The sequence below is a fragment of the Pollicipes pollicipes genome, unplaced genomic scaffold (assembly GCF_011947565.3).
Source record: "Pollicipes pollicipes isolate AB1234 unplaced genomic scaffold, Ppol_2.1 Scaffold_4881;HRSCAF=5763_pilon_pilon_pilon, whole genome shotgun sequence".
NCBI lineage: Eukaryota > Metazoa > Arthropoda > Thecostraca > Pollicipedomorpha > Pollicipedidae > Pollicipes > Pollicipes pollicipes.
Genome location: NW_023596576.1, coordinates 56,772,166 through 56,785,827, shown reverse-complemented (window position 1 = coordinate 56,785,827; position 13,662 = coordinate 56,772,166). Strand labels below are relative to the sequence as shown.

Below are 13,662 nucleotides of genomic sequence, written 5' to 3'. Positions count from 1 at the left end.
AGGCGCCTACCACCTCACTCCCCTCCACACCCGTGGGCCGACCACAGCACTGAGCGGGTAGCGGCCGGCGGCCCCCTGCGCCGCGCGCCGCCAGCCTCCGCCAATCAGCGCGCGGAGCCCGGTCCGCCGCCCGCCGGTCGACCAATCAGCGCGGCACGCGCGGAGCCGATAACACTATCGGGCGTCGGGATACGCCAACCACAGTGCCGCACTGGAGCCATCGTCGCCGATATGCCGACTCGCAGTCAGATGCCTATCAGATCACTGCGCCAAGTGCAGAGCGACTCCCAGTTTTTTTTTATCTAGAACAGAGCGCGCGAAGAAATTCGAATTTGACGTTCAGATTGAGGCATGCTTGCGGTGGTGCATTGATGGCTAGCGGTCAGTTGGAGCCCCGCTTCATTATGACTTGCCTAACACTGTTGCATGGTTCGTAAACATACAAACAACGCTAAAAGCAGCTTGATGCTAATTTAGAAGGATGATGTGTAAATGACCACTCATCTTACTACTTTGCATTAGTTTACGTGCAGTCTCAATGTTCTTCACGGAATCCTAAACTCAAATTTCATTGTTTTGGTGTTGTGTAAGTCCAGTGTACCTTGATTGTAAATAATCGGGGAGCCTTTCCTTGGTACGCATGTTCTCTTATGCTTTCAGTATTTTCTATGTTCTTATTGCTGAGTTCAAGTGACAATGTCACAGTGATGGGATCAGTGCTCACGTTGCATAGCTTAAGGTTGGCCGATTGCCCGAGAATATAACGTAATAGGCATTTTCTCGAGACCAAGGTGAAATGGTACTCAAGGTGTTGCCCACCTTTCAGGCACATTTTCAAAAACAAGCTTTGATGAAATCTAGGGAATAGTTCCTGCAAACTATTAGCCATTTAGAGTGGCAATGCCAGACGGAGGTGTAAAATACAAATCATTTCAGACATTTCGGGTCTGAATTACCGTGGACAACGTTTTGACGCAGCATTAGGCTGCTTTTTTTTCGTTGTATCTCAAAATTAAATTTCTAGAGTGGGGTTTGGCGCATACAAGACATTTTCGCGCAAACAAGATATCCAAGTGAGTATTTCATATTCTCCGCGACTGTGAGCGGGGATTCCCTGTCGATCTTTTTTAAATTGGCATGAAAATTGGTATGGCAAAAAAGTTACCACAAATACCAGCCATCAAAACCTTGGTATAACCTGAAGGGTGGTGGTTAGAAGACTCGTACTGGAGACGCAAACTTTCCAGCCCACCAACCCGCCAATTTCTGATTCGCAAGAGCCCACAGGCTTTTGGCTGGGTTATGGGCCAGACTTGGCGGGCTTTTGCAGGTCAAAATTTTTAGCAGGCAACATAATGTATTTGCTTGGTATTCTTTAAGTTTGAAAATCGTCCCAATACCAGAGCGTGGTGCCAAACACAAAACAATTATGAAACAATAATGTTTTAATTTAACGGTGAGAACGCTAGTGGTAGAAATCTCATGGCAGGCATGACGTACCAGAAAGCCAAGCTAAACAAAATGCACGGCTTTAAACAAACATACCACTAAAAAATCAAGAATAACAGCCCAAATTTTCCAGGCTTCAGCCTGATTTCATTGAGCAGAAGTCAGGTGGGTCCTTAATATAAATACAGCTACAGACAGCATTTGCTGTTCTGAGGGTGTGGTGCGTTCAACCTTGCTTGGCTTACACAAAAACCATACCTTTCAAATCACCATTAAGGGCGCCACATGATCTACAGCAGTCGATGCCCCCTTAAACCCCAAATCATCATCATCATCATCAAATCACCATTAATATCCATGGGAAACTGGGGGCCAATTTGGCCCAGCTTTACTCGCTTGCCAATATAGCCAGCAGTTTCTGGCGTATCAAATACGCAGCAGTTGTCGAGCCTGAAAGAAGTGGTGGAACAGAGTTTGTTCATCTATGTCTGATGAAGATGCAATTTGCGACCACGACTACAGGGCACTTACACGATACGGCCTCCCCCCCCCCCCCCCCCACCACACTGCAATTGTTAGTATTTTACGACATTGTTTGCACGAAGGCTTTTGTTCTGTCGTACGTGTTCACTCTTTTCCAATAATGTATCTGCACGCAGTACTGCGTGAAAAATATCATCTTAACATATGACGTAAATGAGGCATTTTATGAAGGTCGGAAGTTGCAGTTTTGGGGCTTTGAAAACTGTAGAAAGTTTTTCTGGAGACTGTCTGAACAACTTTTGCTTGTTTTTATAGAAGCAAGTTTTTTTGTTGCAGCATGCAAAAATATATCACGCTTCTCGATGATACTGCTACATGTCAGTGACGACTCTGGAGTGGCTAGTATTCGTGCACTAAATATTATTGCCATCCTAGCTTTCAGGTGCCTTTCACGCGGCATAGCATAAACCGCGTAGCGGCGATTGAGGGCTGGAACATGGATGGTGGTAAGGGAGAACTCTGGATCATTCCAAAACTACTATGCGGTTTTATGTGGTGTGGTTGCATGGTGTATCCACTGAAGGATAGTAAACACCGCATATGTGACTGACTTTGTTTCTTCAATGAGAAATGTGGCATTGTGACAATTGTCACGCAGCCAGATGATGACTGGGTTTACGTGCTTTGTAATGAACCGACACTTCCCGTAACTTGAAACATCCAGCGTTCTTCATCCTGTCAGTGGAAACATATCGTCTGACGCATGTTATCGCAAAGAAATGACTATGGCTCATTAAGATGAGGGAGAAGGGTGGTAAATCATCGAAGCGTGTTGGTGAAAAGTAAATTTCATTTTCATTCCACCCATTCTCATTTGCAGTTGAAAGCTGTTATCACAATGTTTAAGATCTACTTCGGTGCATGATAAAATCCATTGTGCGGGTACTTTGATTGCTGCTTTCTGAGTAACCTCACTGTTGTTAGCAAACTAATATTATGTATTAGGTGCCAATTAGATGTCATTTCATGCACGATGTACTGTATGTGTCTGAAAATGGTGGATCAGCATTCTACTACAGTGGGCTTTTGCGGGCTGGATCGCTAACTAGGCGGGTCCCTGCGGACTGGATTACTAGCTAAGTAGGGAGGGCTGGGCTGCGGGCTGATATTTTTTTCAAAAGTTGCGTCTCTAGTGCATACCTACGCCACCCTGTAGGGCATGACTGACGTAGGAAGAGGTGCGTGTTTGTGATTGTTACAGCGGGCGGCGTTAGCCCTTTAGCGACAAATGGTGGAAATCTCAACAACTGGCGCTACTACAGCACGTGATGTGTTGCTGGGCGTACCGTTTTTGAAAACACCACCTTGCAGCGTGCTGGGCAGCCGAGTTAAAGGGAGTGTTCCACATTTGTACGCGGCTTTGGACTCGGATAGCCATTTTGAATATCATTCGATGCAGTATCACTCGATGCAATTGCCCAAGCATGCAAGGCATGGTAGAAGCGTGACTCAAACAGTGCCAACACATTAGGCATGGGGTCCTCAAGGCCAACGTCAATGCCATCGTCGAGTCACTCGTTCTCGGCGTAAATCAGTACCGTATCTGATACCAGTAAAGTTCAGTTGACTGCAAATTGATGTGACGCACATAGTCCACGTTTCGAACGGATCCGGTATGGCCGCGTTTTATTCTACATAATACAGGAAGTAGGACAGTAGTACCAGATACGACGAAATTCAACTGTGAAGCGAATAAATTGAGAATTGTGTCATAACCGAGCATTTGAATGCAATTAAGCAACGTACAATCACAGATTGACAGGCAAGAGCGCCACGAGAAAGGGACAAAACACGCGCACAAACTTATACTTGGGTTCTGTCGACGGCACACCAATAATCCGTTACCTCTCGAGAGATTCAAGCACTACAAGTAAGTCGCCCGTTCGCTACGATAGAAATTTCGCGCGGCCAATTTGACAGCCCCCTGAGGTCATAGAAACGTCCCATGACGCAATTAAACTATGGCGTATTGATGAGCATATTTGCTTAATAATGAAATTGCATTGTCTAGAGGAGTTTGTGCACTTAAAAGGAAACAAATAATCACACGTGACCTTCTTTCATCATATTTGATGTTTGTTTTAATGTCTTCAGATGTAGAACACTCAGTTTAAAGGGGGTGTTCCACATATGCATGGGGTTTTGAACTGAGACGACCATTTTGGAGAAGGCCATCTCAGTTCGAACTGCACGACATTTCGATAAATACGACACCTCTCAACAAGTTCAAGCACTACAAGGGAGTCAGTATGTTTGCTACGGTGGCAGTTTCGCACGGCCAGTTTGGCAGCTTCTCTGTGGTCATGCAAACATTCCACGACGCAATCAAGCAAATGCGAATTGAGGAGTACATTTGCTAGATAGTGAAATTATGGTCTCTAGGGCACTGCTTTCCCTTGAAAGCATACCAATGGCTGAACGTGAGCTTATTTCGTCATATCTGATGCTTGCTGTAATGTCTTAAAATGTGGGACATTCAATTTAACGATTCTTCCCAAAATCGAAGTGTCATTTAAGAAAACCCACTGTGCTAAATGCCAAAGGGCCACACGAACTTGACCATCCAAAGGGCAGTTTAACTTGCCGCCGCCTCAGATCAAGACAAGGATCGATGTACATGATTATCTCATGTCTCGATAATGATTCTGAAAATTTTAGACTTCTCCGATCAGCCGTTTTACGTTGGTTATTCCGTCAGAAATAGCGTAATGAGGGAAATGGGCTAAGTAAAACCGTGATAATTCCGCAGTCAATGCACATTTTCGACTGTCAAACGGTATTTTGTAAGCGATGCATTACTTTAATTGTTGGCATTAAAGGACAATTAAACCATTGGCACCACCATTGGATTAATGCGTTTTTCCACCACAAAAGGTCAATTTCCTAACTTGATGACACATCCTATTTGTTTAAAATTTCAATTTTCCGATCTTTTGTTCAATTCTATATCTAAAACAGTCCCGAGAAATGTGGGGACTCGCCAAACACCTTCACAGTGAGGATACTATCAAAGCCGGCCAGCCGGAGCGCCACGCCATCCCCGGCCCCGCGCGCCACCCAGCCTCTCCCCGCGCTCAAGAGCACGGGACCTGTCAGCTGTGGCTCAGCTGACAGCGTAAACTTTGTCTGAACAGACGGTCCTACGTGCACGGTGATTATGAAGCGCGCATGCACCTTAAAAGGCATGGTTTGCGTAAGCCCGCTTACCCTAAGGAATAAAGCGACCAAAAGTGCGCTACGACTCGTCACAAAAACATTCATTGTTGGCCACTGCTCGCTCCTGGGACTTGTCTTAGTCGTCGACAAGCTATGCACAGAAAGCAGAAAGCAAGTCGCGAATATGGATTTTGAGACCTTACAGCTGCCACATCAGATGTGGCAGCTGTATGGTCTCGAAATATAGTCTGGTCTTGACTCAAATGTTGTGAGTCAAGACCAGATCAAACCGGGTTTCTATAAGTCCAATCGAACATGCTCGCACAGGCGGGCACACCAAATCTACAGAACCCGTCGCAGCCAGGACCCAGGCGCAGCTCTATTGGAAGGACTTTTGAACAGTCAGGAGCCTCTCCAGCAGCCATTGGTGCAGCTGGATCTCCATTATCGTCCACACAACTTCCGACAACTGTACTTGTGTCCACCGTCGTCCTGGTCCGCCGAGGCTCTCTCGCCGAGGCCTCGGGGATGTGTCCGCCTTGGTGCTGCGCTGCTGGGGCTCTCACTAAGGCCCTGAGGTGGTATCCACCGTCGACCTGCCCTCTGGGTCTTTCCGCTGAGACCTCGGGGATGTGTCCGCCTTAGTGCTGCGCTGCTAGGGCTCTCACAAAGGCTCTGAGGAGGTGTCCATCGTCGTCTCGCGCCGCTGGGCCTCTCCTGCCGAGGCCTTTTTCGTCGTGCTGCCTCGCTGGCCCTCCTCCGTCGAAATCTCGGGGATGTGTCCGCCTTAGTGCTGCGGTGCTAGGGCTCTCACTAAGGCCCTGAGGAGGTCCCACCGTCGTTCCGCGCCGCTGGGCCTCTCCCGACAAGGCTTTTCGCCGGCTGGCACAGCTCCAGCCGTGCCGTCGGCGGCCTGTGCTGTATGCTTGCACGTAGACCGGCTGTGGAGCAGTGCTCGCTGCGGGCTATCAGACAGACACCAGGCCGGCCCATCTTTGGCCGGGTCCGTGACATAGAGGCAAACAACAAAAAATCAAGTGGTAAAAATTCAACATACAGAAGTTCTAATGCTAAAAAGTCAAAAGGCAAAAGGCCAGACAGGATAAATAAAAAACGCAAAAAGTCAAAAAGTCAATAGGGCAAAATGTCAGATGGTAAATATCAAAAGAATCAAAGTCAAATGCAAAAAGGTCCACAGGCAAAAAGTCAAAGCCATAAAACTGAAATGGATAAAAGTCAAAAGACAAAAAACCAAACGGTCAAAAAGCCAAATAGATAAAAGTCAAAACGGATGAAATGCAAAAGCTAAAAGTCAAAGGGATAAAATTAAAATGGAAAATAGCAAAAAAGGCTATGAAAAATAATTATATGACTTTCACAGGGTTTCAAAACAAGCCGATGGCCTTAAGTCAGATGTCCGCCAGGAGAGAAGGGCTAGGAGAAGGGGTGATGAAGCCTGCAACGCTAACCAGTTGGAATAAGACATCTATCGACACTGTGACTGCGCGAAAAAAGCATACGCAGAGTACCAGCTTTGGATTGAAAGACCCCTCTTAAGGTCCGCCTGATTCGTAACAGGCACTGCATGATGAAAAAATTGACTTGCTGTTCCAGAACAGGGGCCTGTTGATATTCAGATGGCCGTAGTATAGAGCAATGATCAAATCATACACAGATAGGGCGTTTCGAGCCAGCAAAAGGGTTTCCTTAACAGAAGACCCTTAAGAGTATCCCTGATCCAAAGTAGAGACTGCCAAATTCACGCCTTAATGCAGAAGGGGTCCGATGAACATGAATTAAGATCTTCTCGCTGAAGTATGGGGTGGGTAACTGCCCTATTGCTGCCCCCCGTGCTGTACCGTCCCTGACTCCACCTATAACAGAACAGTCCCTGGAGACCTGCGGGGGGCCATGCCGACATATGAAGGGGTCCCAGCCTGAAGGTAAACGAGACACGCCGGCCTCGTGGCTGTGCAGGGGCAGCAGAGTGCCCTGGATTTAACCTGACAATGTCGCCGCCCAGTGGATGAATGGGCTGTATCTGTTTATATGCTTTAGGCCTTTGCGTCCGGTTACCCTTGATAATACGGAAGCCCCCTCCCCCCCCGCTTCCGTCCACGCTATGGTAGATGACAGCATCACTAGCATGCTATGGCGGCATCACTAATGATAACGTTACGTACTTGAAACTGTGAGAGGCCTCTGCCAACCCTCGGCATTGATCTCTGTTTGCTTGCCTTAACCTGTATCCTGCTAGGCAAAAGTTTCCAGAAGTGGAATCAAGATAAGACGGACGCCAGATAGAAATACGTCATGCCAATCAGAGCAGGGGCACCGAAACTGCCCACACATCAGTCAATGCATATTTTCGCTTTGTTCTGATTGTTCTGACATTGAGCGGATCAGTATATCGTGTTTTTATTCTTTGTGGAAAATTGATTGCCCCCACGTTCTGAAAGTTCAGATGATTGCAAAGTCATAGCAAAACACATCACATAACTTAGTAATTAATATGTCATGTGTTTTGCAATACTAACACTTAGCAATGATTGAGGATCATTTCTTATTATTTCCTCCAAACTCCCATTGGCAACTCATTCAGAACAAATTCCTCTGATGTTTTTGGACTCATGGAGGCGCGCACAACTGATCGCGGCACAGCTGAATCGGCCAGCCAAGTAGTTTGGGCACAGATCTGGGCTATTCTGGTCTGGTGTTAACAATTTTAACAAGCTCTGGGTGTTATTCGCCGATACAATCTACGACCTTAAATAAACTGAGTGAAAGTCGTTTAAAATCACAGCAGCGTAAAGCGGAGGTCACACATTTTCACCTGGACCATCCATTGACGATCGCCGCTTTTGGCATACGGCAGCTCGGCAAATAATGCTTGTTGGTCGAAGCTTTGCACTTGCGGTGTTGCGCCAATAAGCCAACACTCGCTGGCATATTGCATACTGCAAGATACTCTAGAAAGGACGTAGCACAATACCACTCACCTCCCCCTCCCCACCACCATCCCAGGAAAGAATCGTCAGTGAGCCGAGGGCGCGTCCGCCCCGCTGCTTCTGCAGGCTGGGTGCGGACCAGCCCCTCTCCGTGCAGTTCGGGGTGACCGCTGGCGACGACAGTGCCCGGCGGCGTGGCGCCGCTGGACGGGCCGATCGAGCGCGACGCGCCGGCGCCGCCGCCGCCGCACCAATAATTGTTTTCTGATGTCCCGCGCGCCACCCGGCCGCCTATCTCCACATCGTCCGCCCGTTTTTCATTAATCGCTACCGGACCGCGGCGGGAACGGCCGACAAATTCGCTTCTTGCGTGATACGGATCGTCGTCGCGCGGCACGGCCCGGCCGCTCGCCGGGTTCGTGACCATTAGTGTCGTGCGGCCGAGATCTGGGGTCGTGCGCGGCGCCGGCGCCGGCTCCGGCTGCGGCTCCGGCTCCGGCGCCGGCGCCGGCGCCGGCTCCGGCTCCGGCTCCGGCTCCGGCGCCGGCGCCGGCGGCGGCTGACCCGCGGCCGGGGCTGACCGCCGCGGCGCGTGCTGTGCGGACACGTGGTGGCGCGATGGCGACGAGGGCGTTATGATGGTGATGATGGGGGTTTTGATTGCGATTGGGGCACAGTGGACGTCAACCGACTGCCTCATTTTATGGCTGGATAATTTTCTCTGCGACGGAAGTGCAATCTCTTTGTTTCGCGAATGGATAGCCCATACCAGATGTTCTGCAGAAAGCAAATTCTAAAGACGACAGAGCAAAGGATCATACGGTGAATGGAGCAAATATTTCATGATGACATTTTTCAATGCGCCAATATTTGCACCGTTCAGTGACCGAGTGGTCAATACTGCCCTAAAACCCAACATCGCGATTCTCACGCACTCGCCGGAGATAGGAGGCTGTCATGGCTGCTAATGTAGTTTCTACGCAGATGCATCTATCTGAAGATCGTTTTGGTGCGCGGTTGGCCAGGAACGGTCGCAATTAGTGCCCATTCTGTTCTCACTCACCTAACCTGCCAGCGAGGTGCTGTCAGCCGGAGTGGGGAGTGAGACAATATGTTCGGGAGGGCGAGGGGGAGTGATGGCACGAAACCAGATGTCCGCTCCGCCCCCGCTACCTGACTCCCCGGCCTTACAAGCACGCCCGCGCGCGGCAACCGGTAACAATGCGCCGGCGCCGCTCCGCGAATGCCGCGCCATCCACCGCACGGCGACAAACCCGGCCCGGCGACTTTGAAGTGCCGCGCGCTACCCAGTGAATTACCGCGGATAGGAGCCTCGCCCCGCTTCCGCAGGCGTAAATCTTAATTATCGGTCTGTGCCCGTCGCGGCGGCTTCGTTAGCGGCGCCCCGATTCTGCGGATTCCCTGCCTGTCAGCGGACTTGGAGCGCCCGGTCGATGATTTGCGACTGTTTGGCGCGGCCGCGCCGGCTGCCAAAACAACTCCATGGGTCACTTCCAAGCGCGCCTCGCTCGAGCCAAATTTGATAAAAAGCCAACGAGTGTCGGCCTGAGGTGGTCTAAAAATGTCACGGATGATATCATGTTGATATCTTATCAGCTCTGCTAATGGGTGTCACGACAACGCTTCCACCGCGTATCACCAGCAATAGCTAACGTTGGCCATAAGTCCGCTTGACAGAAGGCAATGCGTCCGCTTGACAGAAGGCAGTGCGTCTGCTTGACAGAAGACCATGCGTCTGCTTGACAGAAGACCATGCGTCGGTTTAGCAGAACCACCTAAACTGCTGCGGCTGCACTGTGATATAAAAAACACCGAGTTGTCCCTCATTATCACATGAAGACACCAAAGGCTCCACTTTATGGTAGGATAGGGATGACAATGTCATGTTTAACGTAGTCATTTCTGCTTTTTCTCAAGGCACGCATGGAGTATTCGGTCTTTCAGACATTATTCGAGTTTTAAAGTCGTTTTAGTTTAAAGGAGCAAGTCGTTTTAAAAGGACGGTTGCGGACGAAAACGAATACTTCGAACAACATGGCCAGTCGTTCGTCACGCCCCTCATTCATTTTAAAAACAAAAAAGTATAATAAAGATGATAAGAAATGATTAATAAAAAATGTTAACTACGGCAGCAGCCATTAACATTAAGTACGAAGACAATCCCCTGGTGTGTTCATGTGGTTTTCTTAAAATGGTTTGCTTACATCCGTGCGATGGCGATGCTCCAATAAAAAACTGTACTTAAACTAGTACTCATCCAAATCAGCCAAGGTGAATAAAAGATTGCTACCTAGGACGCATGGAAGTTCCTTAAGCTCCCCTTGCCCAAGTGTGTTGGACGTGACATATTTTGATGCCTATTTGAGCCTGATACTGAAATTGTTTTAGGCTTAAGACGGAAATATGGTGCGTTTTGAGTGTTAAGCACGGTAAACAAAGCTGCGTATGGCAGCACATGGCATGGTAGGAAATGCTACGATTAAGTGCTCGGTAGCGTGCGCTGGGTCGTAGAACTGGCAGATATTTGCCATCGCTCTCTCGTAACGTAAACAGAATGGGTCGGGAAGTTTATGCATCCGCCTTCAGAGCTCGTGCCAAGAGAGCTTTGGACTGGATTTCATCCGATGGGGATGTGTTGTTGGACGTGTTCCAACGTATCAGACTCAGGTTGCCCCTGCCAAGGTTGTCATCCCTTAACCTGCTCCGAACTTATGGAAAGAAAACTGCTAGAAGCTGAGAACGCGAAGCTGAGAACTGAGGCCTGCCTTGGACGGACGTAGTCTTTTGCTTTAAGTTCTGCCAGAATCATGGTAACCACTTTTAAGAGACATTATATGATGAAATGGAACGTGAGAATAAAGTAGTGAAGCTTGAAGCAAGTCTTTGCAGAAGAGTTCACCGAACCGATCAAAGTCAACCGATTACAACCCTATCACTGACGAGTACACTACTCATGACTTCAGTGCCAACACTGCATGACGTGAAGTCTCGTATCAACATGCTTAGTTTGAGAGAAATTCTAGCTCGCCTTTCTGCCAGTGATATTCGGGCCTGAGGAGGCAAAGGGAACAAGCCTCTTTCTTACGGGTCACGGAGGACAAATAGAGTACTTTACGATAGTCAACTTAACACCAATTACTTTTTACTTCTCACGTTCTTACCGTTAACTCGAGTTGCAGGCATAAATTTAGTAGACAGGTCTGAGTCCAATGGGCTTAAGCTGGTAAAAATCGTTAGAGTTTCTTTCAAATGTGGTTCGGCCTATTATTTATGCTGAACAGCCAGACTTTTGGTAACTATGGGCAAAGCTTGATTTGAAATCGGGTGCGTGGCGTTTCATTGATTCCGTAAGTAGGCAGCTTAGAGGGAACATTCCTTTCTAAGTAGGGATCCCGATGGTGGCGCTGTCTACTCCACATGGCCTTGCCTGTTGAAGAGGAACGAGCCTAGTTATGTGCTTGCTCGGATTCGTCTGCCGTGCGTCGTGTAAATAATTAGCTCACGAAAAACACGGCACAGTTTGTCCTTACCGGCGTGAAAGTTATGTTGGCTTTTTCAACGTCATTTTTCAGATGGGCGGTAATTTTTTTAGATTCAGGCCTGAGTGTTCCTAGTTTGATGACGTGCAGTGTGGTCATTGTATCTCATCAGATAATTTAGGGAGAGGAGGAAAACCTGTGCGTGGAAGTGCAGGTCAAAAATGATCCGTCACCGCTTAATGTCTTACCGAAGGTGGAATGATCACGATGTCCGGTGGAAGCTAGTGACTCAATCCAGTGGAGGGCTTCTCAACCACAACCGGAGCCTCCTGATGTGGGGTGGAGATTGGCCGTCCTGCCCGCGTTGCAGTACACCACTGGACGTTTGGTGCATTGCTTGCACATGCTCAGAGCTTATCAACGAATGAATTTTTCATTTCGGTCGAAATGCTCCATGTCTAAACTTTTTCTGACATGCTTGGCAACGACTCACTTTATGGCCGCGGGTCAACTGTCTAGACCCAGCACGCGTCCGGGTGGCCGGTTGGATACCCTTTGCTCGGTTGGGTGTCATTTTGACCCTCTGAGATTTCAGGAACTAAAGGAGCTGGAGACACCACATTTACAGGGTATATCGACATGTACCTGAACTTACTTAGGTCAAAGTTTGATCTTTGCAGGTCATAATCTTCCGTTAAAATAAGGTCAAACAAGCCCAATCTCCGGGTTGGGCCGCAAAGTGCGCCCAGAACCTAGATAGCTGTTCCAAGCAAAACTTCTCATGATCATTTAAGGTCAGTGACATTGTTTCACTTTATGAGGGTGATGGTGACCCACATGATACAAGACTGATTCGAGTTCTGCATTTGAATAAGCGATAAAATTACGCTAGGCAGCATGCTCTTAAAAACAAAATTGACCTGAGTCCTTTTAGGTCAGTGACCTATTCTGATCTTTGAAAAGTCAATGAAAGATGCATAATGCGGTTCCTGTTATTAGCAAATTTAAATGAGCACCAGAAACTACTTTTATGTAGCCAAACCCTGGAGTAATAATACAGACCGGTTTTGACCTTAGTCTGACCTCCAAAACGGACTTGGGATCAATGGAATTTGTTCATTCAATTGTTGTGTTACCTGAGAATATATCAGAGATGTATGGCTTCGTCCAACACTCCGTTGTTGCATCAGAATGAACGATTCTCTAGGAATCGACTTCGTAGAACTCATGGCCTGACTGACCTGGCGTAGGTCAGCGTCCTTACAAGGTACATCTATTTTAATAAGAAACGATTTGGTATTTAAATGTCTACAGCTACGCCAAATTTGGCGTGGCTGCGCCGCGCCGTTCGGAAACCATTCTGGAAAAACCTTCGGGTGATCGATTTGAACCCCGCCCGAGCGCGTGCTAGCTGACAAGAGATTTTCAGCCATCCACGCGCCGCGTTAGTCACCCTACAGTTGTGAGCGCAACATGGTCACCGCAGTCAGCACAGCCTAAAACTCCAACTATCATCAACATCCGGAACAGGGGCCTTCGGGAACGGGTCATGTGATAAAGGGACCACCTGATCTATAACAAGGGCCCCTGATTTATGGAGGGTGTCTCCTAATCTAGAACAGGGGCCTTCTGATCCACAAAGGTGACACCGTTAGCCGGCACACTCCGTAACACAAAACGTGGCCTCCTGTTTCCTCAATTCAGGCCCCAAATCAGGACAATCTAGCTCAGCGATGGGATATATATATATATATATATATATATATATATATATATATATATATATATGTGTGTGTGTGTGTGTATGCATGTATACATATGTATGTATATTTAACGAGTGTGCAGATAGCGGTAGAGACTTTCCAGGGGCTAGTGACGTGGAAAGGCTTTAGTCGGCTTACCCAATCTTGCGTGTCGGGAGCTGCACTGCTGATTGTTTAGTTTCCCTTTCCGCTCCATTTTAGTCGGACAATTAACAGCGACACGAGTCAGATTCAATGATGTGAAAAATGCACTTAAAGACCCACAAACCCTCGATAAACAGCACATATCTGCAACACTGATAC

At 48.0% G+C, this 13,662-nt stretch overlaps 1 protein-coding gene across 1 annotated transcript in view; it reads left to right on the top strand.

Annotated features, from left to right (window-relative positions):
* Nucleotides 1-13,662, top strand: part of LOC119100635 (heterogeneous nuclear ribonucleoprotein R-like) — a 46,144-nt gene that overhangs the window by 2,841 nt on the left and 29,641 nt on the right.